Source organism: Lepisosteus oculatus, unplaced genomic scaffold, assembly GCF_040954835.1.
Source record: "Lepisosteus oculatus isolate fLepOcu1 unplaced genomic scaffold, fLepOcu1.hap2 HAP2_SCAFFOLD_40, whole genome shotgun sequence".
Taxonomy (NCBI): Eukaryota; Metazoa; Chordata; class Actinopteri; order Semionotiformes; family Lepisosteidae; genus Lepisosteus; species Lepisosteus oculatus.
Window position 1 is genome coordinate 1,379,939 of NW_027167934.1, and position 25,062 is coordinate 1,405,000.

At 47.1% G+C, this 25,062-nt stretch overlaps 11 non-coding genes across 11 annotated transcripts; 1 reads left to right on the forward strand and 10 right to left on the reverse strand.

The window, feature by feature from the left end:
- Nucleotides 1–4,239: 4,239 nt before the first annotated feature.
- Nucleotides 4,240–4,321, forward strand: trnas-gcu (transfer RNA serine (anticodon GCU)). The gene has a single exon. It is a non-coding gene; the product is annotated as a tRNA-Ser (tRNA).
- Nucleotides 4,322–10,764: 6,443 nt separating this feature from the next.
- trnag-gcc (transfer RNA glycine (anticodon GCC)) lies at nt 10,765–10,835 on the reverse strand. The gene has a single exon. It is a non-coding gene; the product is annotated as a tRNA-Gly (tRNA).
- A 213-nt stretch (nt 10,836–11,048) lies between these two features.
- On the reverse strand, nt 11,049–11,130 carry trnas-aga (transfer RNA serine (anticodon AGA)). The gene has a single exon. It is a non-coding gene; the product is annotated as a tRNA-Ser (tRNA).
- Nucleotides 11,131–15,287: 4,157 nt separating this feature from the next.
- trnag-gcc (transfer RNA glycine (anticodon GCC)) lies at nt 15,288–15,358 on the reverse strand. The gene has a single exon. It is a non-coding gene; the product is annotated as a tRNA-Gly (tRNA).
- Nucleotides 15,359–15,571: 213 nt separating this feature from the next.
- Nucleotides 15,572–15,653, reverse strand: trnas-aga (transfer RNA serine (anticodon AGA)). Its single transcript has one exon. It is a non-coding gene; the product is annotated as a tRNA-Ser (tRNA).
- Nucleotides 15,654–17,556: 1,903 nt separating this feature from the next.
- On the reverse strand, nt 17,557–17,627 carry trnag-gcc (transfer RNA glycine (anticodon GCC)). The gene has a single exon. It is a non-coding gene; the product is annotated as a tRNA-Gly (tRNA).
- Nucleotides 17,628–17,840: 213 nt separating this feature from the next.
- trnas-aga (transfer RNA serine (anticodon AGA)) lies at nt 17,841–17,922 on the reverse strand. Its single transcript has one exon. It is a non-coding gene; the product is annotated as a tRNA-Ser (tRNA).
- Nucleotides 17,923–19,826: 1,904 nt separating this feature from the next.
- Nucleotides 19,827–19,897, reverse strand: trnag-gcc (transfer RNA glycine (anticodon GCC)). Its single transcript has one exon. It is a non-coding gene; the product is annotated as a tRNA-Gly (tRNA).
- Nucleotides 19,898–20,110: 213 nt separating this feature from the next.
- On the reverse strand, nt 20,111–20,192 carry trnas-aga (transfer RNA serine (anticodon AGA)). The gene has a single exon. It is a non-coding gene; the product is annotated as a tRNA-Ser (tRNA).
- Nucleotides 20,193–22,095: 1,903 nt separating this feature from the next.
- On the reverse strand, nt 22,096–22,166 carry trnag-gcc (transfer RNA glycine (anticodon GCC)). Its single transcript has one exon. It is a non-coding gene; the product is annotated as a tRNA-Gly (tRNA).
- Nucleotides 22,167–22,379: 213 nt separating this feature from the next.
- Nucleotides 22,380–22,461, reverse strand: trnas-aga (transfer RNA serine (anticodon AGA)). Its single transcript has one exon. It is a non-coding gene; the product is annotated as a tRNA-Ser (tRNA).
- Nucleotides 22,462–25,062: the final 2,601 nt, after the last annotated feature.

The following is a 25,062-nucleotide window of genomic DNA, read 5'->3' on the forward strand; positions in this document are numbered from 1 at the left end:
CTGGAACTGTCTTTGTCCGAGCTGACAAAGTTTCAAAAGCTTCAGGGAACGCTAGAAAGATATAAGGTGGAGCGAGTCGAGTTGTTGGATATAATCAGAGAAAAGAGAGTGAAAAATGAGGAAAGTGAAGACTGACTCAGGGAAGTTTTAGGTAAATTAGATGACTTGTCTGCTAGAGAAACTGCGGCTGAGGTAGCTAGGAGAGACCTGGAAGGGAGCTCGAAAGAAAAAGAAAAAGAAATTGAGAGTTTAAATGAGCTCAGCCAGGAAAGGCAAAAGGAGTCAGATGCTGCCGTACTGGAAGCAAAATAGACTAGATCCCACTTGCATGCCAGCCCACCTAGCAGCCCGGAGCGCTCACCCAGCGCGCCGGGAGGAGGTTTCTCCCGGCCAGGGTCTGTGGTCGGATCGGCATGGGGGAGATCGCCGAGTCCTGCGCGAAACGCAAGGGCGAGTCAGTTCAGGCATAGACCCCCTGCTCCTGATCACGGCCGTCTCCCTGCCCGCGGAGAAACCGTAAAAATTAACCTCCACTCCCTGAGGCAGTTAGCCAAAGATGTAGAAAGGTTTGACCCGTCAGTGTCAGGGAATAATGTGGAGACCTACATCGATGAGCTGAGATATACTTTGCAGTTTATGCCCGAAGCGTCCGAACAGGAAAAGGCTATGTAAGTAAGGAAAACTACCAGCCGAGCGATCCACGAGTGGATGTCTAGACAAGGACCGGAAGTCTGTAATAGCTTTGAGGAGCTGTGTCAGGCAATGATCGGAGAATTTTCGGCTTTTATCGATCCCATAGCTGCCGTGGCTGCTGTGCACCATATTAAGCACGAAAAAGCTGAAGCCCCTCGCGACTATTATCAGAGGCTTAGGCGCACTTATTTTGCAGGGCGGAATGAAGAGGGTTGCGAAGAGAACGTGAATTTCAAAGGTTTATTCATTGCTAATCTGCATCCCTCAGTCAGGAAAATGATTGTGATGCACACACAGCGATGAAAATGGCTGACATTAGAAGGTTGGCTCAAAAAGCCTGGGGAGCTGAAGTCTCTGCTTCCTCAGAGCGAAAACCTGCTAAAACGGCCGTGTTCGCCACTAAAGCCAGCAGGGTTGACGACTCGCCTCAGCTCGAGGCAGCTGAGGTTCCTGAGCTCGCTAAGCCCCGGCACAAAATAGGCAGGCAGGACCGCACTAAGCGTCAGAGCCGCCGTGAGCGCTACGGGGAAGGCAAGGGCTCAGGCAGAGTCTATCATAAGACTGGACGAAGGGAGTCGACTGCAGCCCGCCTGGCCAGGCTTGAACAAGCCCTGCCTGAGAGATCAGGACAGGGTAAACCTTCCGCACCGAATGCCAGAAGTGTGAATGAGCTTAGGGGGACCACGCCCCTTCTCACTGGAGGAGGCGGGGATCCGTCCCAAGCCCCTCCCTCAGTCTATCTGATTGGGTGGGAGGGTTCCTGCCTGGAAGAAGGCTGTGACTCTGAGTTGGGCGCTGACCCCGCCCCTGAAGTCAAAGAAAAGGCAGGCTTCCAACAATTCTTAGGGAATCTCAGCCAGAAAGGCAAAGCAAGGCGTATTTATATCAAGGTTTTTCTTGAAAACGTCTTAGATAGAGAAGCACTGATTGACACTGGGGCTGAAATTAGTTTGATGTCAGCCGATCTACTCAGCGAGCTCAAACGAGTAGCGAAAGGAAAAGGCATCAGACTTAAGGTAGAACCGTGTAAGATAGATATTTCCAGCTATACCCAGGATCATGCCAGGATCACACACCGAGTGTGGGTGGCACTTAGGTTCGGGCCAATGAACATGGTGCATCCTGTTTACATCTCTAGGTTAAAAAGAGAGCCACTACTCATTGGCCAAGACCTGCTTGACAGGCTGGAGCCTCTGGTGGACTGCCAGCGTGGAAAATTGTGGGCTCAGGTCAAAAACCCTAAGCCTGTTGCACAGCAAAAAGGGGGATTCAGTGGTTATGCTGTGATCACACAGTGCCCACTGAACACTATAGCTGAGTTGGAGGTTCCTCCTGGTTCCTCTGGACGAGAATAAATGTCTCTTCTTGCTTTCCAAAACTACAGGGAAGTCCTGCCCAGGCCAGCACTCCCACGGTCTCCCAACTACAGGAGCAGTGCTCCGAGCAGCTGCTTGACCCGCCAGGTAAAGCACACCCCCTTTTCATCCCTGAAGAAGAGTGGATCTCCCTGTCCGGTAATGAATGGGAGTCCTTTCTGTGCACCCTGGTACCTCAGGGGGTCCAGGACTACCACCCCATGGTGGTGGGAGGGGGTCCAGGTGGCAGAAGTGCAGGTTGATGATGTAATTCTTAGCCTCAGCTCTGAGAAGTCCATAATCAGTGAAGGTCTGTTCGAGGACCTGTCGCGAAGCTGTCAGGTGACCCTGGTGACGCAGTCACAGGTTCTGTGGTGGGCACCCCCACCTCATAGGTCCATTTGGAGCAAAGGAAGCTGTGTAGCTTCCATCTCCATCGGAAAAAGGAAGTTTGCTCACTACTTCCAGGTAGCACCTCAGCTGACCCATTCTGTCTGCATTGGTGCAGACCTATTGGTTCGACTGGGCGCCCAGCTGGACACAGGAAACAGTGTGCTGTGGAAACGGGTGGACCCAGATGCCCACTCTCTAAGCGGTGACCCCGAGAACATTCGGTCAGGTCAGACGATTCCTCAGGCCTGCCAGGTAGTAAACGAATCGGACCTGATCGTTCCTGCGTCAACAGCAGGGTTTCCGGTACGCCTTGTCCTAAAGAAGGGACAGAGAATGGACGCTGAGATGGTTTTCTTCCAACCATCAGCTCAGTTTATCAGACTGAACCTAGCAGTCTGTTGTACCCCCAAACTGGAACGGAATGGCCGAGCCACCTGCCTGTTGGTGCAGAACATAGCAAAACAAGATGTCAAAATCCCTGCTCGCACTGACATGGGACTGGAATTGACAATAGTTTCTATGATTTCGAACTGGCCATCCCAGTACTGGGGCAGCTCCCTGGTCCCTTGGCTTCATAAAAGCGCCACTGTAATAAAGAAATTAAATCCAAAATCAAGAGGGCAGTTGCCTACTGAAATACAAGAAGTCATCAATTTTAACCTAGCAACACATTAAAGGCTGCATCTATACAAGTACGATTCTAGAAATGCTCACCAGATTACGTTTTAAGAAGGAACTGCGCTTCAGGTTCTGCCGAGATCTTAACTTGGATGGCAGGATTCAGAGTCCGGAGTGCGGACTGATTGCGCACGGAGGGTCCATATACTGTGGATCCCTCAGTGATCTTCCGCGTGTTCAAACAGCCAGCGTGTGACTCCCCTGTCCCCGTGACCTCATTGCTCTGCTCTCTCCTCTGTGCAGCCGAGCCCGATTCACGGTAAAGTGAAAAAAAATATGCCCTCAACGTGAGATTTACTCTGGAGCGAGGAATGATGTTACCTTTTTATCATTGAACAGGATGTATGTGATGTGGCGACTAGGTTCAATTTTGTATCCTCTTTAAAAGATTAAGGACTGGGGTGAGCGTGATTTACCACCCTTTCAGCTAAGAACCCGACGTGCGCACCGTTTAAGCTGCATAGACTCGGTCGTTTAACTCTTCTCCATTAGCAGGGTTAAGGTTAAAGAAAAAAAACATTGCTGACTTCTTTTTTTTTGCCAGCTGCTAGCGCTGATTAGCAAGGTTTGTATTTCATGTTTTGCAAGTTGCATCCATTTTAAGAAAAACAAGTCGTGTTAAAGACAGGAAATGAATACTTGCATTTAATTAAGTCTAGCCGTAGGCGGTTATCCACTGGGATTCAGACCCAGGGCCTCCTGTTTACTAGACAGGCGCTTTAACCAACTAAGCCACAGCGCCCCGGGAGTGCTGTCCTTTTGCAGCCACTTGGACACACCACTCAGACACATCTGCATTCGGTGTGTGCTCCGTCTGCTCGCTGAGCAAGTTGCCACCTTTACATACAATAGCAACATCGACACCAAGAGAAAGGATGACAAATGGCTTTTATCTGGAACTTTTCATGTCCAAGGAGCTCAATGTGCTTTCTGTGTACAACAGGGCCACTGAACTCCACGCTGGCCACTGAACCACAGCAGTGGCTTGCTGGCTTGACATCTCCCAAGGAAAATGTTGAAATCGCATGTGGAACAGGAAAATGACCCTCGAGTACGAGGGAAAAAAAAGAAAAAGATCATCTGGAGCGCGCCAACCCAGTTGGGACAGCCCAGTTTTGTTAACGAGGTGGCCGAGTGGTTAAGGCGATGGATTGCTAATCCATTGTGCTTTGCACGCATGGGTTCAAATCCCATCCTCGTTGGTTTCCATGTCTGTTTCCCTTCTGTTTTTGATCCCTATTGCTCAATGCACAGTGAAAGCATTGCATACATGTGTCTGACAATGAGAAATGGGCCCCTGAGACAGTCATTTGCCTGTTTCACAAATGATCGTATTTTACTAGAGATTCTGTTTGGGATTCAGATGTGCATTCGGACAGCAATCCCTTTCAAGAAATGATACGTTCTGGATGAGGTCAAAGGTGCATCATTTGGACACTTTGTGGGCTTGAAATACAAAGAAAATCATGTTCTATGGTACAAGATAAATACAAAACTTAAGCTTTTATTATAATTAGATTTGTTTATAAAGCATAAGCAATCATTTATTACATTAATATATGTAAAAATAACATTTTAGCATCATACGTTTAGTATATTTAGTCCCTAATGCTGAAAGAAATGATCATAGAACATGACTTCTAACCTTACCTGCGGTGTTTTTGATCCCTATTGCTCAATGCACAGTGAAAGCATTGCATACATGTGTCTGACATTGAGAAATGGGCCCCTGAGACAATTTGCCTGTTTCACAAATGATCGTATTTTACTAGAGATTCTGTTTGGGATTCAGATGTGCATTCGGACAGCAATCCCTTTCAAGAAATGATACGTTCTGGATGAGGTCAAAGGTGCTGGAACACTGTATTTAGGATGTGTTTGCAGTTATTCTGTGTTTCTAGCTTCAACCCAGTGATATATATATATATGCTCACTGCTTTTTTGGTACATGCCCAGGGCAATAATCATTATGAGGATTTATTTCCATATGTGCTAGAGGTAGTGTTGTGAAATTCTTCAACACACTGGATCGCAGGTTTAAACCTGCACTCTTACTCCTTAAATACCAACAAATGCAGATATGTAGCAATCATATTGTAGCTGACACTCATTTGCCTGTTTCACAAATGATCATATTTTACTAGAGATTCTGTTTGGGATACGGATGTGCATTCTGACAACAATCTCTTTCAAAAAATGATTTTACCTTATCGCAGCTTTGCCCCTCTTGCCTCTTTGGAAAATATCTCCATCTTGTGGTCGTTGTTGGTAATGTCTAGACAATATCTCCATCTTGTGGTCGTTGTTGGTAATGTCTAGACAATATCTCCATCATGTGGTCGTTGTTGGTAATGTCTTCTTATGCCCTTTTTTATTTCAATTCTTTATTAGTTGATTCTAGAATCTCTACAATAGAGCTGAAAATATCAGTTTTGTAGCAGACAATATGACATTAGTTATAGTCCAATTAAGACTTTATTACCCTGTTTGTAACATAACAAATTAAAATTGATTAAAACTAAGTTTGGAACACCAGGGAACATAAAAAATGATTTTTAGGAAAACCATGAAGTTCTCTGTGTCCGATGCCTGCAAGGGGAGAAAGCTAGAATCCTTTGCTTTTTCAAAATTTGAAAATAAACATCATATAACAACAGCTTTCATTCCTAGGAGTGAAAAATAACCATTTTTGAAGACATATTAGTTTCTAAAACACTACAATAAAGTTAAAAACATCCGTTTTATATTACTTTTAGTATTTTTAGTGAAATTAGTCATTTATTGCACTATTTTTAATATAATCTCTAATTAAAAGTGAATAGAATTAAGTTTGGAGCAACAAGGAACACAAAAAAAAAGATTTTAAGGAAAAAAATGATGTCTTCTGTGCCAGGTGCCTGCAAGGGGAGAAAGCTAGAATCCTACCCAGGCTCCTGGAGCTCTGTCCTGGCTAAAGGAGGGTGAATCCATCCCCTTCAAAGCTCCATGAAAAAATGATCATTTAAAATTTGAAAAAAAAAACATCATATAACAACAGTTTTCATTCATAGGAGTGAAAAACAACCATTTTTGAAGACATATTAGTTTCTAAAACACTACAATAAAGTTGAAAACATCCGTTTTATATTACATTAATTTTTGTGAAATTAGTCATTTATTGCACTATTTTTAATAAAATCTCTAATTAAAAGTGATTAAAATTAAGTTTGGAACAACAAGGAACACAAAAAAAAAGATTTTAAGGAAAAAAATATTGTCTTCTGTGCCAGGTGCCTGCAAGGGGAGAAAGCTAGAATCCTACGCAGGCTCCTGGAGCTCTGTCCTGGCTAAAGGAGGGTGAATCCATCCCCTTCAAAGCTCCATGAAAAAATGATATTTTTAAATTTGAAAAAAAAACATTATAGAACAACATCTCTTGGTCAACAGAGTGCAAAAATCCAACTTTGAAGAAAATCCATTGACTGATCCCCGAATCCTGAAGTTTCTTTGCATGATATCGGGCTTGCAACCACTTTCTAGAAAATTATGAAAAATGCCAAAAATGAAAAAAAAGTTATCAATTCTAGAGCCTAAGAGGAAAACAAGACAAATGTATATCTCCAAATAATTTTATGTGCTTCAGAAGAGCCCAGGAAAGTTTTTTGCATACATGAAACCACGCCCGTTTGCACATAAGCAGACATGGTTGCACACACGACTGCATGAAAGCACGCGTGCATGCGAAGTCATCCTGTTGAGCATTTGAAAAGCCGCACCACGCCGCACTTGAAATAGCTCTTACCTTAGTGGTAGACGCAGGAATCGCCTTTTTATTTACGCTCTTACCAACGCGATGGAAAGCAAAACAAAGCAAAGCAGAGCAAAACAAAACGAACAAACGAAAACCCTCACGTCCCGCACTTGCATATAACGCCGTTACGTGCCCAAGCGGTATTGTACGTCATCCTAGCACTGCACCCCGGGGCGTACGGTATATGGGAACGAGCACACGCCATGAATCGTCTCGAATCAGTCTCTACAGCTGTAAGGTGCCTTGAAGCGTGCACCCCCAACATTCTTCTTTGCGCATCTGTGAAAGGTAAACTCTTGAGCAAACTCTGAACCAGCTCTAAGGAAACTAATCCGATTAGACGTTACTTTGACTCATCTTTTTACTCTCAGTGCTGGTTTGCTCAAACTCCAGCTAGGGTTAGTGTTAGCATTCCCACGCTACTTAGACACTTTGTTTACGCTCAGTGCTGGATTTTGGGAACTTCAGGACGAGTGGGAATTTTCTCCTATCTGTCAATTCTGTTTTGTTTTGGAAACTCTTGGCTGCCTATATTGTACAGTGCAGCGTGAAGGAAACATTTTCCAAAACTGTGTCAGCTCAAAAGTTGTAAGAAAACCTCTCCAGCTGCTTTAACTCTCTTCATTTTTGTCATTTAATGTGACACTCGATGTATAACTGGAGCCTCACATATGCAAATGGTGAGGCTCCAGTTCGACACCACTTTACAGTATATGACAAAAGCATGGCAGACTGTGCCGGACCGGCAGATAACTTCCGCTTATTTTTACCATATTAAACATTGGAAATCCAACCACTTTCATTTGTGACACTTGATTTTGGCTCCACCTAAGACACTCTTAAATCTTCAAACACTTTTCTCTTCTCCCGCAACACTCTTGTCTGTCGGCACTATGTGGCAGTGTTGCATGACAACCCATCTCACCACGGAAAGGAACCTAACAGCTTTGGTAAGAAAGGAGAAAAGGACCTGGCCCGTACGATTAGGCGTTATTAGCACCACGCTCTAACCAACTGAGCTAACCGGCCTCACGACAGTGCTCCTCTCTGTGCTGCAAAAAATCAAACTCAGGGAATTTCTTTTGCCCTCCTTTGAATAGAAAGCCGTGTAATTCAGTGTACGGGCTTTCTCGTGCAGTTTCATGGTTCTTGTAACCCAAATCCTACACTGGCCTGAAGTGCCCCCCCATTTCACAGCATTTTTCAGCTGATTTAAAATGTACCTAAAGGAGAAGCATTATTGAAGACCATCAATTACCAAGAGCTTTTGTCAAAGGTTTTGGTGGTCATTTTTAATGACCACAGAGCGCTGTGACCTCGGTTTTACATCTCATCCAAAAGACAGCGCCCTTTTACAACACAGCATATCCGTCACTATACTGGGGCATTAGGACCCGCACAGACCTCAGGGTGAGCGCCCCCCCGCCGGCACCATTAACACCGCTTCCAGCTGGAAGCTTTGTTTTTCCCTGTAGCTCACCCTCATCCGGGTACTGACCTGGCTCACACCTGCTTAGCTTCAGTGGGTTTTCAGTTGCGAGTTGCAAGGGGATGCAAGTGATGGAGCCGCTCGCTGCAAAAGCCACTGCATTGGCCGGGAATCGAACCCGAGCCTCCAGCGGGGCAGGCAAGAATTCGACCACTGAACCACCAATGCTCAGTGCCTGGGCCTTCAAAAAAGACGCTTTTTTGGTGCTCTGTGCAAAAAGCGTCGACATCTGCTTCCAGCTGCAAAATGCCATTCGCAGACGCTGAAGAATTTATTTCCAAGGCAGCGGGTACAAGCGATTGGGCGTTTTAAAACCACCAGGAACAGCAAAGAGGCACGTTTCTTTGCTTGCGCCGGAACACAACGACAGGAGGTGGACAACGTAGTCGGCAGGATTCAAACCTGCGCGGGGAGACCCCAATTGATTTCTAGTCCATCGCCTTAACCACTCGGCCACGACTACAGCAAGCCCCGCCGCGGCTGCGTTTTTTATACAATCTTACCTGGATCGCGAGGCGCCGGCGGAAGCCTATTTCAAAGTCGTTCTCCGTTTCAAAAAAACATTTCCAAAATACAAGCCTTGCAGACAGACACGCCTCAGAGGACTTAAGGGTGGCTTCATGTCGGAATGATAAAGTCTCCCCGTCCGGACATGAAAATGCCACTTTGTTACACACAAAAAAAGAATCAACAACAGAGAAATGCCCACAAGCATTTGAAAAGCCGCACCACGTCGCACTTGAAATAGCTCTTACATTAGTGGTAGACGCAGGAATCGCCTTTTTATTTACGCTCTTACCAACGCGATGGAAAGCAAAACAAAGCAAAGCAGAGCAAAACAAAACGAACAAACGAAAACCTTGCGTATAACGCCGTTACGTGCCCAAGCGGTATTGTACATCATCCTAGCACTGCACCCCGGGGCGTACGGTATATGGGAACGAGCACACGCCACGAATCGTCTCGAATCACTCCCTACAGCTGTAAGGCGCCTTGAAGCGTGCACCCCCAACATTCTTCTTTGCGCATGTGTGAAAGGTAAACTCTTGAGCAGACTCTGAACCAGCTCTAAGGAAACTAATCCGATTAGACGTTACTTTGACTCATCTTTCTACGCTCAGTGCTGGATTGCTCAAACTCCAGCTAGGGTTAGGGTTAGCATTCCCACGCTACTTAGGCACTTTGTTTACGCTCAGTGCTGGATTTTGGGAACTTCAGGATGAGTGGGAATTTTCTCCTATCTGTCAATTCTGTTTTGTTTTGGAGACTCTTGGCTGCCTATGTTGTACAGTGCAGCGTGAAGGAAACATTTTCCAAAACTGTGTCAGCTCAAAAGTTGTAAGAAAACCTCTCCAGCTGCTTTAACTCTCTTCATTTTTGTCATTTAATGTGACACTCGATGTATAACTGGAGCCTCACATATGCAAATGGTGAGGCTCCAGTTCGACACCCAGTTCGACACCACTTTACAGTATATGACAAAAGCATGGCAGACTGTGCCGGACCGGCAGATAACTTCCGCTTATTTTTACCATATTAAACATTGGAAATCCTCCCACTTGTATTTGTGACACTTGATTTTGGCTCCACCTAAGACACTCTTAAATCTTCAAACACTTTTCTCTTCTCCCGCAACACTCTTGTCTGTCGGCACTATGTGGCAGCGTTGCATGACAACCCCTCTCACCACGGAAAGGAACCTAACAGCTTTGGTAAGAGAGGAGAAAAGGACCTGGGCAGTACGGGGCTCGAACCCGTGACCTTGGCGTTATTAGCACCACGCTCGAACCAACTGAGCTAACCGGCCTCACAACAGTGCTCCTCTCTGTGCTGCAAAAAATCAAACTCAGGGAATTTCTTTTGTCCTCCTTTGAATAGAAAGCCGTGTAATTCAGTGTACGGGCTTTCTCGTGCAGTTTCATGGTTCTTGTAACCCAAATCCTACACTGGCCTGAAGTGCCCCCCCATTTCACAGCATTTTTCAGCTGATTTAAAATGTACCTAAAGGAGAAGCATTATTGAAGACCATCAATTACCAAGAGCTTTTGTCAAAGGTTTTGGTGGTCATTTTGAATGACCACAGAGCGCTGTGACCTCGGATTTACATCTCATCCAAAAGACAGCGCCCTTTTACAACACAGCATCTCCGTCACTATACTGGGGCATTGGGACCCGCACAGACCTCAGGGTGAGCGCCCCACCGCCGGCACAATTAACACCGCTTCCAGCTGGAAGCTTTGTTTTTCCCTGTAGCTCACCCTCATCCGGGTACTGACCTGGCTCACACCTGCTTCGCTTCAGTGGGTTTTTTGAGTTGCGAGTTGCAAGGGGATGCAAGTGATGGAGCCGCTCGCTGCAAAAGCCACTGCATTGGCCGGGAATCGAACCCGAGCCTCCCGCGTGGCAGACGAGAATTCTACCACTGAACCACCAATGCTCAGTGCCTGGGTCTTCAAAAAAGACGCTTTTTTGGTGCTCTGTGCAAAACGCGTCGACATCTGTTTCCAGCTGCAAAATGCCATTCGCGGACGCTGAAGAACTTATTTCCAAGGCAGCGGGTACAAGCGATTGGGCGTTTTAAAACCACCAGGAACAGCAAAGAGGCGCGCTTCTTTGCTTGCGCCGAAACACACCGACTGGAGGCGGATAACGTAGTCGGCAGGATTCGAACCTGCGCGGGGAGACCCCAATGGATTTCTAGTCCATCGCCTTAACCACTCGGCCACGACTACAGCAAGCCCCACTGCCGCTGCGTTCTTGCTACAATCTTACCTGGATCGCGAGGCGCCGGCGGAAGCCTATTTCAAAGTCGTTCTCCGTTTCAAAAAAACATTTCCAAAATACAAGCCTTGCAGACAGACAGGCCTCAGAGGACTTAAGGGTGGCTTCATGTCGGAATGATAAAGTCTCCCCGTCCGGACATGAAAATGCCACTTTGTTACACACAAAAAAAGAATCAACAACAGAGAAATGCCCACAAGCATTTGAAAAGCCGCACCACGTCGCACTTGAAATAGCTCTTACCTTAGTGGTAGACGCAGGAATCGCCTTTTTATTTACGCTCTTACCAACGCGATGGAAAGCAAAACAAAGCAAAGCAGAGCAAAACAAAACGAACAAACGAAAACCCTCACGTCCCGCACTTGCATATAACGCCGTTACGTGCCCAAGCGGTATTGTACGTCATCCTTGCACTGCACCCCGGGGCGTACGGTATATGGGAACGAGCACACGCCATGAATCGTCTCGAATCAGTCTCTACAGCTGTAAGGTGCCTTGAAGCGTGCACCCCTAACATTCTTCTTTGCGCATCTGTGAAAGGTAAACTCTTGAGCAAACTCTGAACCAGCTCTAAGGAAACTAATCCGATTAGACGTTACTTTGACTCATCTTTTTACTCTCAGTGCTGGTTTGCTCAAACTCCAGCTAGGGTTAGTGTTAGCATTCCCACGCTACTTAGACACTTTGTTTACGCTCAGTGCTGGATTTTGGGAACTTCAGGACGAGTGGGAATTTTCTCCTATCTGTCAATTCTGTTTTGTTTTGGAAACTCTTGGCTGCCTATATTGTACAGTGCAGCGTGAAGGAAACATTTTCCAAAACTGTGTCAGCTCAAAAGTTGTAAGAAAACCTCTCCAGCTGCTTTAACTCTCTTCATTTTTGTCATTTAATGTGACACTCGATGTATAACTGGAGCCTCACATATGCAAATGGTGAGGCTCCAGTTCGACACCACTTTACAGTATATGACAAAAGCATGGCAGACTGTGCCGGACCGGCAGATAACTTCCGCTTATTTTTACCATATTAAACATTGGAAATCCAACCACTTTCATTTGTGACACTTGATTTTGGCTCCACCTAAGACACTCTTAAATCTTCAAACACTTTTCTCTTCTCCCGCAACACTCTTGTCTGTCGGCACTATGTGGCAGTGTTGCATGACAACCCATCTCACCACGGAAAGGAACCTAACAGCTTTGGTAAGAAAGGAGAAAAGGACCTGGCCCGTACGATTAGGCGTTATTAGCACCACGCTCTAACCAACTGAGCTAACCGGCCTCACGACAGTGCTCCTCTCTGTGCTGCAAAAAATCAAACTCAGGGAATTTCTTTTGCCCTCCTTTGAATAGAAAGCCGTGTAATTCAGTGTACGGGCTTTCTCGTGCAGTTTCATGGTTCTTGTAACCCAAATCCTACACTGGCCTGAAGTGCCCCCCCATTTCACAGCATTTTTCAGCTGATTTAAAATGTACCTAAAGGAGAAGCATTATTGAAGACCATCAATTACCAAGAGCTTTTGTCAAAGGTTTTGGTGGTCATTTTTAATGACCACAGAGCGCTGTGACCTCGGTTTTACATCTCATCCAAAAGACAGCGCCCTTTTACAACACAGCATATCCGTCACTATACTGGGGTATTAGGACCCGCACAGACCTCAGGGTGAGCGCCCCCCCGCCGGCACCATTAACACCGCTTCCAGCTGGAAGCTTTGTTTTTCCCTGTAGCTCACCCTCATCCGGGTACTGACCTGGCTCACACCTGCTTAGCTTCAGTGGGTTTTCAGTTGCGAGTTGCAAGGGGATGCAAGTGATGGAGCCGCTCGCTGCAAAAGCCACTGCATTGGCCGGGAATCGAACCCGAGCCTCCAGCGGGGCAGGCAAGAATTCGACCACTGAACCACCAATGCTCAGTGCCTGGGCCTTCAAAAAAGACGCTTTTTTGGTGCTCTGTGCAAAAAGCGTCGACATCTGCTTCCAGCTGCAAAATGCCATTCGCAGACGCTGAAGAATTTATTTCCAAGGCAGCGGGTACAAGCGATTGGGCGTTTTAAAACCACCAGGAACAGCAAAGAGGCACGTTTCTTTGCTTGCGCCGGAACACAACGACAGGAGGTGGACAACGTAGTCGGCAGGATTCAAACCTGCGCGGGGAGACCCCAATTGATTTCTAGTCCATCGCCTTAACCACTCGGCCACGACTACAGCAAGCCCCGCCGCGGCTGCGTTTTTTATACAATCTTACCTGGATCGCGAGGCGCCGGCGGAAGCCTATTTCAAAGTCGTTCTCCGTTTCAAAAAAACATTTCCAAAATACAAGCCTTGCAGACAGACACGCCTCAGAGGACTTAAGGGTGGCTTCATGTCGGAATGATAAAGTCTCCCCGTCCGGACATGAAAATGCCACTTTGTTACACACAAAAAAAGAATCAACAACAGAGAAATGCCCACAAGCATTTGAAAAGCCGCACCACGTCGCACTTGAAATAGCTCTTACATTAGTGGTAGACGCAGGAATCGCCTTTTTATTTACGCTCTTACCAACGCGATGGAAAGCAAAACAAAGCAAAGCAGAGCAAAACAAAACGAACAAACGAAAACCTTGCGTATAACGCCGTTACGTGCCCAAGCGGTATTGTACATCATCCTAGCACTGCACCCCGGGGCGTACGGTATATGGGAACGAGCACACGCCACGAATCGTCTCGAATCACTCCCTACAGCTGTAAGGCGCCTTGAAGCGTGCACCCCCAACATTCTTCTTTGCGCATGTGTGAAAGGTAAACTCTTGAGCAGACTCTGAACCAGCTCTAAGGAAACTAATCCGATTAGACGTTACTTTGACTCATCTTTTTACGCTCAGTGCTGGATTACTCAAACTCCAGCTAGGGTTAGGGTTAGCATTCCCACGCTACTTAGACACTTTGTTTACGCTCAGTGCTGGATTTTGGGAACTTCAGGATGAGTGGGAATTTTCTCCTATCTGTCAATTCTGTTTTGTTTTGGAGACTCTTGGCTGCCTATGTTGTACAGTGCAGCGTGAAGGAAACATTTTCCAAAACTGTGTCAGCTCAAAAGTTGTAAGAAAACCTCTCCAGCTGCTTTAACTCTCTTCATTTTTGTCATTTAATGTGACACTCGATGTATAACTGGAGCCTCACATATGCAAATGGTGAGGCTCCAGTTCGACACCCAGTTCGACACCACTTTACAGTATATGACAAAAGCATGGCAGACTGTGCCGGACCGGCAGATAACTTCCGCTTATTTTTACCATATTAAACATTGGAAATCCTCCCACTTGTATTTGTGACACTTGATTTTGGCTCCACCTAAGACACTCTTAAATCTTCAAACACTTTTCTCTTCTCCCGCAACACTCTTGTCTGTCGGCACTACGTGGCAGCGTTGCATGACAACCCCTCTCACCACGGAAAGGAACCTAACAGCTTTGGTAAGAGAGGAGAAAAGGACCTGGCCAGTATGGGGCTCGAACCCGGGACCTTGGCATTATTAGCACCACGCTCGAACCAACTGAGCTAACCGGCCTCACAACAGTGCTCCTCTCTGTGCTGCAAAAAATCGAACTCAGGGAATTTCTTTTGTCCTCCTTTGAATAGAAAGCCGTGTAATTCAGTGTTTGGGCTTTCTCGTGCAGTTTTTATGGTTCTTGTAACCCAAATCCTACACTGGCCTGAAGTGCCCCCCCATTTCACAGCATTTTTCAGCTGATTTAAAATGTACCTAAAGGAGAAGCATTATTGAAGACCATCAATTACCAAGAGCTTTTGTCAAAGGTTTTGGTGGTCATTTTGAATGACCACAGAGCGCTGTGACCTCGGTTTTACATCTCATCCAAAAGACAGCGCCCTTTTACAACACAGCATCTCCGTCACTATACTGGGGCATTGGGACCCGCACAGACCTCAGGGTGAGCGCCCCACCGCCGGCACCATTAACACCGCTTCCAACTGGAAGCTTTGTTTTTCCCTGTAGCTCACCCTCATCCGGGTACTGACCTGGCTCACACCTGCTTAGCTTCAGTGGGTTTTTTGAGTTGCGAGTTGCAAGGGGATGCAAGTGATGGAGCCGCTCGCTGCAAAAGCCACTGCATTGGCCGGGAATCGAACCCAAGCCTCCCGCGTGGCAGGCGAGAATTCTACCACTGAACCACCAATGCTCAGTGCCTGGGCCTTCAAAAAAGACGCTTTTTTGGTGGTCTGTGCAAAACGCGTCGACATCTGCTTCCAGCTGCAAAATGCCATTCGCGGACACTGAAGAACTTATTTCCAAGGCAGCGGGTACAAGCGATTGGGCGTTTTAAAACCACCAGGAACAGCAAAGAGGCACGCTTCTTTGCTTGCGCCGAAACACACCGACTGGAGGCGGATAACGTAGTCGGCAGGATTCGAACCTGCGCGGGGAGACCCCAATGGATTTCTAGTCCATCGCCTTAACCACTCGGCCACGACTACAGCGAACCCCACTGCCGCTGCGTTCTTGCTACAATCTTACCTGGATCGCGAGGCGCCGGCGGAAGCCTATTTCAAAGTCGTTCTCCGTTTCATAAAAACATTTCCAAAATACAAGCCTTGCAGACAGACACGCCTCAGAGGACTTAAGGGTGGCTTCATGTCGGAATGATAAAGTCTCCCCGTCCGGACATGAAAATGCCACTTTGTTACACACAAAAAAAGAATCAACAACAGAGAAATGCCCACAAGCATTTGAAAAGCCACACCACGTCGCACTTGAAATAGCTCTTACATTAGTGGTAGACACAGGAATCGCCTTTTTATTTATGCTCTTACCAACACGATGGAAAGCAAAACAAAGCAAAGCAGAGCAAAACAAAACGAACAAACGAAAACCTTGCGTATAACGCCGTTACGTGCCCAAGCGGTATTGTACATCATCCTAGCACTGCACCCCGGGGCGTACGGTATATGGGAACGAGCACACGCCACGAATCGTCTCGAATCACTCCCTACAGCTGTAAGGCGCCTTGAAGCGTGCACCCCCAACATTCTTCTTTGCGCATGTGTGAAAGGTAAACTCTTGAGCAGACTCTGAACCAGCTCTAAGGAAACTAATCCGATTAGACGTTACTTTGACTCATCTTTTTACGCTCAGTGCTGGATTACTCAAACTCCAGCTAGGGTTAGGGTTAGCATTCCCACGCTACTTAGACACTTTGTTTACGCTCAGTGCTGGATTTTGGGAACTTCAGGATGAGTGGGAATTTTCTCCTATCTGTCAATTCTGTTTTGTTTTGGAGACTCTTGGCTGCCTATGTTGTACAGTGCAGCGTGAAGGAAACATTTTCCAAAACTGTGTCAGCTCAAAAGTTGTAAGAAAACCTCTCCAGCTGCTTTAACTCTCTTCATTTTTGTCATTTAATGTGACACTCGATGTATAACTGGAGCCTCACATATGCAAATGGTGAGGCTCCAGTTCGACACCCAGTTCGACACCACTTTACAGTATATGACAAAAGCATGGCAGACTGTGCCGGACCGGCAGATAACTTCCGCTTATTTTTACCATATTAAACATTGGAAATCCTCCCACTTGTATTTGTGACACTTGATTTTGGCTCCACCTAAGACACTCTTAAATCTTCAAACACTTTTCTCTTCTCCCGCAACACTCTTGTCTGTCGGCACTATGTGGCAGCGTTGCATGACAACCCCTCTCACCACGGAAAGGAACCTAACAGCTTTGGTAAGAGAGGAGAAAAGGACCTGGCCAGTACGGGGCTCGAGCCCGTGACCTTGGCGTTATTAGCACCACGCTTGAACCAACTGAGCTAACCGGCCTCACAACAGTGCTCCTCTCTGTGCTGCAAAAAATCGAACTCAGGGAATTTCTTTTGTCCTCCTTTGAATAGAAAGCCGTGTAATTCAGTGTACGGGCTTTCTCGTGCAGTTTCATGGTTCTTGTAACCCAAATCCTACACTGGCCTGAAGTGCCCCCCCATTTCACAGCATTTTTCAGCTGATTTAAAATGTACCTAAAGGAGAAGCATTATTGAAGACCATCAATTACCAAGAGCTTTTGTCAAAGGTTTTGGTGGTCATTTTGAATGACCACAGAGCGCTGTGACCTCGGTTTTACATCTCATCCAAAAGACAGCGCCCTTTTACAACACAGCATCTCCGTCACTATACTGGGGCATTGGGACCCGCACAGACCTCAGGGTGAGCGCCCCACCGCCGGCACCATTAACACCGCTTCCAGCTGGAAGCTTTGTTTTTCCCTGTAGCTCACCCTCATCCGGGTACTGACCTGGCTCACACCTGCTTAGCTTCAGTGGGTTTTTTGAGTTGCGAGTTGCAAGGGGATGCAAGTGATGGAGCCGCTCGCTGCAAAAGCCACTGCATTGGCCGGGAATCGAACCCGAGCCTCCCGCGTGGCAGGCGAGAATTCTACCACTGAACCACCAATGCTCAGTGCCTGGGTCTTCAAAAAAGACGCTTTTTTGGTGCTCTGTGCAAAACGCGTCGACATCTGCTTCCAGCTGCAAAATGCCATTCGCGGACGCTGAAGAACTTATTTCCAAGGAAGCGGGTACAAGCGATTGGGCGTTTTAAAACCACCAGGAACAGCAAAGAGGCGCGCTTCTTTGCTTGCGCCGAAACACACCGACTGGAGGCGGATAACGTAGTCGGCAGGATTCGAACCTGCGCGGGGAGACCCCAATGGATTTCTAGTCCATCGCCTTAACCACTCGGCCACGACTACAGCAAGCCCCACTGCCGCTGCGTTCTTGCTACAATCTTACCTGGATCGCGAGGCGCCGGCGGAAGCCTATTTCAAAGTCGTTCTCCGTTTCAAAAAAACATTTCCAAAATACAAGCCTTGCAGACAGACACGCCTCAGAGGACTTAAGGGTGGCTTCATGTCGGAATGATAAAGTCTCCCCGTCCGGACATGAAAATGCCACTTTGTTACACACAAAAAAAGAATCAACAACAGAGAAATGCCCACAAGCATTTGAAAAGCCGCACCACGTCGCACTTGAAATAGCTCTTACATTAGTGGTAGACGCAGGAATCGCCTTTTTATTTACGCTCTTACCAACGCGATGGAAAGCAAAACAAAGCAAAGCAGAGCAAAACAAAACGAACAAACGAAAACCTTGCGTATAACGCCGTTACGTGCCCAAGCGGAATTGTACATCATCCTAGCACTGCACCCCGGGGCGTACGGTATATGGGAACGAGCACACGCCACGAATCGTCTCGAATCACTCCCTACAGCTGTAAGGCGCCTTGAAGCGTGCACCCCCAACATTCTTCTTTGCGCATGTGTGAAAGGTAAACTCTTGAGCAGACTCTGAACCAGCTCTAAGGAAACTAATCCGATTAGACGTTACTTTGACTCATCTTTTTACGCTCAGTGCTGGATTGCTCAAACTCCAGCTAGGGTTAGGGTTAGCATTCCCACGCTACTTAGACACTTTGTTTACGCTCAGTGCTGGATTTTGGGAACTTCAGGATGAGTGGGAATTTTCTCCTATCTGTCAATTCTGTTTTGTTTTGGAGACTCTTGGCTGCTTATGTTGTACAGTGCAGCGTGAAGGAAACATTTTCCAAAACTGTGTCAGCTCAAAAGTTGTAAGAAAACCTCTCCAGCTGCTTTAACTCTCTTCATTTTTGTCATTTAATGTGACACTCGATGTATAACTGGAGCCTCACATATGCAAATGGTGAGGCTCCAGTTCGACACCCAGTTCGACACCACTTTACAGTATATGACAAAAGCATGGCAGACTGTGCCGGACCGGCAGATAACTTCCGCTTATTTTTACCATATTAAACATTGGAAATCCTCCCACTTGTATTTGTGACACTTGATTTTGGCTCCACCTAAGACACTCTTAAATCTTCAAACACTTTTCTCTTCTCCCGCAACACTCTTGTCTGTCGGCACTACGTGGCAGCGTTGCATGACAACCCCTCTCACCACGGAAAGGAACCTAACAGCTTTGGTAAGAGAGGAGAAAAGGACCTGGCCAGTATGGGGCTCGAACCCGGGACCTTGGCATTATTAGCACCACGCTCGAACCAACTGAGCTAACCGGCCTCACAACAGTGCTCCTCTCTGTGCTGCAAAAAATCGAACTCAGGGAATTTCTTTTGTCCTCCTTTGAATAGAAAGCCGTGTAATTCAGTGTTTGGGCTTTCTCGTGCAGTTTTTATGGTTCTTGTAACCCAAATCCTACACTGGCCTGAAGTGCCCCCCCATTTCACAGCATTTTTCAGCTGATTTAAAATGTACCTAAAGGAGAAGCATTATTGAAGACCATCAATTACCAAGAGCTTTTGTCAAAGGTTTTGGTGGTCATTTTGAATGACCACAGAGCGCTGTGACCTCGGTTTTACATCTCATCCAAAAGACAGCGCCCTTTTACAACACAGCATCTCCGTCACTATACTGGGGCATTGGGACCCGCACAGACCTCAGGGTGAGCGCCCCACCGCCGGCACCATTAACACCGCTTCCAACTGGAAGCTTTGTTTTTCCCTGTAGCTCACCCTCATCCGGGTACTGACCTGGCTCACACCTGCTTAGCTTCAGTGGGTTTTTTGAGTTGCGAGTTGCAAGGGGATGCAAGTGATGGAGCCGCTCGCTGCAAAAGCCACTGCATTGGCCGGGAATCGAACCCAAGCCTCCCGCGTGGCAGGCGAGAATTCTACCACTGAACCACCAATGCTCAGTGCCTGGGCCTTCAAAAAAGACGCTTTTTTGGTGGTCTGTGCAAAACGCGTCGACATCTGCTTCCAGCTGCAAAATGCCATTCGCGGACACTGAAGAACTTATTTCCAAGGCAGCGGGTACAAGCGATTGGGCGTTTTAAAACCACCAGGAACAGCAAAGAGGCACGCTTCTTTGCTTGCGCCGAAATACACCGACTGGAGGCGGATAACGTAGTCGGCAGGATTCGAACCTGCGCGGGGAGACCCCAATGGATTTCTAGTCCATCGCCTTAACCACTCGGCCACGACTACAGCGAGCCCCACTGCCGCTGCGTTCTTGCTACAATCTTACCTGGATCGCGAGGCGCCGGCGGAAGCCTATTTCAAAGTCGTTCTCCGTTTCATAAAAACATTTCCAAAATACAAGCCTTGCAGACAGACACGCCTCAGAGGACTTAAGGGTGGCTTCATGTCGGAATGATAAAGTCTCCCCGTCCGGACATGAAAATGCCACTTTGTTACACACAAAAAAAGAATCAACAACAGAGAAATGCCCACAAGCATTTGAAAAGCCGCACCACGTCGCACTTGAAATAGCTCTTACATTAGTGGTAGACGCAGGAATCGCCTTTTTATTTACGCTCTTACCAACACGATGGAAAGCAAAACAAAGCAAAGCAGAGCAAAACAAAACGAACAAACGAAAACCTTGCGTATAACGCCGTTACGTGCCCAAGCGGTATTGTACATCATCCTAGCACTGCACCCCGGGGCGTACGGTATATGGGAACGAGCACACGCCACGAATCGTCTCGAATCACTCCCTACAGCTGTAAGGCGCCTTGAAGCGTGCACCCCCAACATTCTTCTTTGCGCATGTGTGAAAGGTAAACTCTTGAGCAGACTCTGAACCAGCTCTAAGGAAACTAATCCGATTAGACGTTACTTTGACTCATCTTTTTACGCTCAGTGCTGGATTACTCAAACTCCAGCTAGGGTTAGGGTTAGCATTCCCACGCTACTTAGACACTTTGTTTACGCTCAGTGCTGGATTTTGGGAACTTCAGGATGAGTGGGAATTTTCTCCTATCTGTCAATTCTGTTTTGTTTTGGAGACTCTTGGCTGCCTATGTTGTACAGTGCAGCGTGAAGGAAACATTTTCCAAAACTGTGTCAGCTCAAAAGTTGTAAGAAAACCTCTCCAGCTGCTTTAACTCTCTTCATTTTTGTCATTTAATGTGACACTCGATGTATAACTGGAGCCTCACATATGCAAATGGTGAGGCTCCAGTTCGACACCCAGTTCGACACCACTTTACAGTATATGACAAAAGCATGGCAGACTGTGCCGGACCGGCAGATAACTTCCGCTTATTTTTACCATATTAAACATTGGAAATCCTCCCACTTGTATTTGTGACACTTGATTTTGGCTCCACCTAAGACACTCTTAAATCTTCAAACACTTTTCTCTTCTCCCGCAACACTCTTGTCTGTCGGCACTATGTGGCAGCGTTGCATGACAACCCCTCTCACCACGGAAAGGAACCTAACAGCTTTGGTAAGAGAGGAGAAAAGGACCTGGCCAGTACGGGGCTCGAGCCCGTGACCTTGGCGTTATTAGCACCACGCTTGAACCAACTGAGCTAACCGGCCTCACAACAGTGCTCCTCTCTGTGCTGCAAAAAATCGAACTCAGGGAATTTCTTTTGTCCTCCTTTGAATAGAAAGCCGTGTAATTCAGTGTACGGGCTTTCTCGTGCAGTTTCATGGTTCTTGTAACCCAAATCCTACACTGGCCTGAAGTGCCCCCCCATTTCACAGCATTTTTCAGCTGATTTAAAATGTACCTAAAGGAGAAGCATTATTGAAGACCATCAATTACCAAGAGCTTTTGTCAAAGGTTTTGGTGGTCATTTTGAATGACCACAGAGCGCTGTGACCTCGGTTTTACATCTCATCCAAAAGACAGCGCCCTTTTACAACACAGCATCTCCGTCACTATACTGGGGCATTGGGACCCGCACAGACCTCAGGGTGAGCGCCCCAACGCCGGCACCATTAACACCGCTTCCAGCTGGAAGCTTTGTTTTTCCCTGTAGCTCACCCTCATCCGGGTACTGACCTGGCTCACACCTGCTTAGCTTCAGTGGGTTTTTTGAGTTGCGAGTTGCAAGGGGATGCAAGTGATGGAGCCGCTCGCTGCAAAAGCCACTGCATTGGCCGGGAATCGAACCCGAGCCTCCCGCGTGGCAGGCGAGAATTCTACCACTGAACCACCAATGCTCAGTGCCTGGGCCTTCAAAAAAGACGCTTTTTTGGTGGTCTGTGCAAAACGCGTCGACATCTGTTTCCAGCTGCAAAATGCCATTCGCGGACGCTGAAGAACTTATTTCCAAGGCAGCGGGTACAAGCGATTGGGCGTTTTAAAACCACCAGGAACAGCAAAGAGGCGCGCTTCTTTGCTTGCGCCGAAACACACCGACTGGAGGCGGATAACGTAGTCGGCAGGATTCGAACCTGCGCGGGGAGACCCCAATGGATTTCTAGTCCATCGCCTTAACCACTCGGCCACGACTACAGCAAGCCCCACTGCCGCTGCGTTCTTGCTACAATCTTACCTGGATCGCGAGGCGCCGGCGGAAGCCTATTTCAAAGTCGTTCTCCGTTTCAAAAAAACATTTCCAAAATACAAGCCTTGCAGACAGACAGGCCTCAGAGGACTTAAGGGTGGCTTCATGTCGGAATGATAAAGTCTCCCCGTCCGGACATGAAAATGCCACTTTGTTACACACAAAAAAAGAATCAACAACAGAGAAATGCCCACAAGCATTTGAAAAGCCGCACCACGTCGCACTTGAAATAGCTCTTACCTTAGTGGTAGACGCAGGAATCGCCTTTTTATTTACGCTCTTACCAACGCGATGGAAAGCAAAACAAAGCAAAGCAGAGCAAAACAAAACGAACAAACGAAAACCCTCACGTCCCGCACTTGCATATAACGCCGTTACGTGCCCAAGCGGTATTGTACGTCATCCTAGCACTGCACCCCGGGGCGTACGGTATATGGGAACGAGCACACGCCATGAATCGTCTCGAATCAGTCTCTACAGCTGTAAGGTGCCTTGAAGCGTGCACCCCTAACATTCTTCTTTGCGCATCTGTGAAAGGTAAACTCTTGAGCAAACTCTGAACCAGCTCTAAGGAAACTAATCCGATTAGACGTTACTTTGACTCATCTTTTTACTCTCAGTGCTGGTTTGCTCAAACTCCAGCTAGGGTTAGTGTTAGCATTCCCACGCTACTTAGACACTTTGTTTACGCTCAGTGCTGGATTTTGGGAACTTCAGGACGAGTGGGAATTTTCTCCTATCTGTCAATTCTGTTTTGTTTTGGAAACTCTTGGCTGCCTATATTGTACAGTGCAGCGTGAAGGAAACATTTTCCAAAACTGTGTCAGCTCAAAAGTTGTAAGAAAACCTCTCCAGCTGCTTTAACTCTCTTCATTTTTGTCATTTAATGTGACACTCGATGTATAACTGGAGCCTCACATATGCAAATGGTGAGGCTCCAGTTCGACACCACTTTACAGTATATGACAAAAGCATGGCAGACTGTGCCGGACCGGCAGATAACTTCCGCTTATTTTTACCATATTAAACATTGGAAATCCAACCACTTTCATTTGTGACACTTGATTTTGGCTCCACCTAAGACACTCTTAAATCTTCAAACACTTTTCTCTTCTCCCGCAACACTCTTGTCTGTCGGCACTATGTGGCAGTGTTGCATGACAACCCATCTCACCACGGAAAGGAACCTAACAGCTTTGGTAAGAAAGGAGAAAAGGACCTGGCCCGTACGATTAGGCGTTATTAGCACCACGCTCTAACCAACTGAGCTAACCGGCCTCACGACAGTGCTCCTCTCTGTGCTGCAAAAAATCAAACTCAGGGAATTTCTTTTGCCCTCCTTTGAATAGAAAGCCGTGTAATTCAGTGTACGGGCTTTCTCGTGCAGTTTCATGGTTCTTGTAACCCAAATCCTACACTGGCCTGAAGTGCCCCCCCATTTCACAGCATTTTTCAGCTGATTTAAAATGTACCTAAAGGAGAAGCATTATTGAAGACCATCAATTACCAAGAGCTTTTGTCAAAGGTTTTGGTGGTCATTTTTAATGACCACAGAGCGCTGTGACCTCGGTTTTACATCTCATCCAAAAGACAGCGCCCTTTTACAACACAGCATATCCGTCACTATACTGGGGCATTAGGACCCGCACAGACCTCAGGGTGAGCGCCCCCCCGCCGGCACCATTAACACCGCTTCCAGCTGGAAGCTTTGTTTTTCCCTGTAGCTCACCCTCATCCGGGTACTGACCTGGCTCACACCTGCTTAGCTTCAGTGGGTTTTCAGTTGCGAGTTGCAAGGGGATGCAAGTGATGGAGCCGCTCGCTGCAAAAGCCACTGCATTGGCCGGGAATCGAACCCGAGCCTCCAGCGGGGCAGGCAAGAATTCGACCACTGAACCACCAATGCTCAGTGCCTGGGCCTTCAAAAAAGACGCTTTTTTGGTGCTCTGTGCAAAAAGCGTCGACATCTGCTTCCAGCTGCAAAATGCCATTCGCAGACGCTGAAGAATTTATTTCCAAGGCAGCGGGTACAAGCGATTGGGCGTTTTAAAACCACCAGGAACAGCAAAGAGGCACGTTTCTTTGCTTGCGCCGGAACACAACGACAGGAGGTGGACAACGTAGTCGGCAGGATTCAAACCTGCGCGGGGAGACCCCAATTGATTTCTAGTCCATCGCCTTAACCACTCGGCCACGACTACAGCAAGCCCCGCCGCGGCTGCGTTTTTTATACAATCTTACCTGGATCGCGAGGCGCCGGCGGAAGCCTATTTCAAAGTCGTTCTCCGTTTCAAAAAAACATTTCCAAAATACAAGCCTTGCAGACAGACACGCCTCAGAGGACTTAAGGGTGGCTTCATGTCGGAATGATAAAGTCTCCCCGTCCGGACATGAAAATGCCACTTTGTTACACACAAAAAAAGAATCAACAACAGAGAAATGCCCACAAGCATTTGAAAAGCCGCACCACGTCGCACTTGAAATAGCTCTTACATTAGTGGTAGACGCAGGAATCGCCTTTTTATTTACGCTCTTACCAACGCGATGGA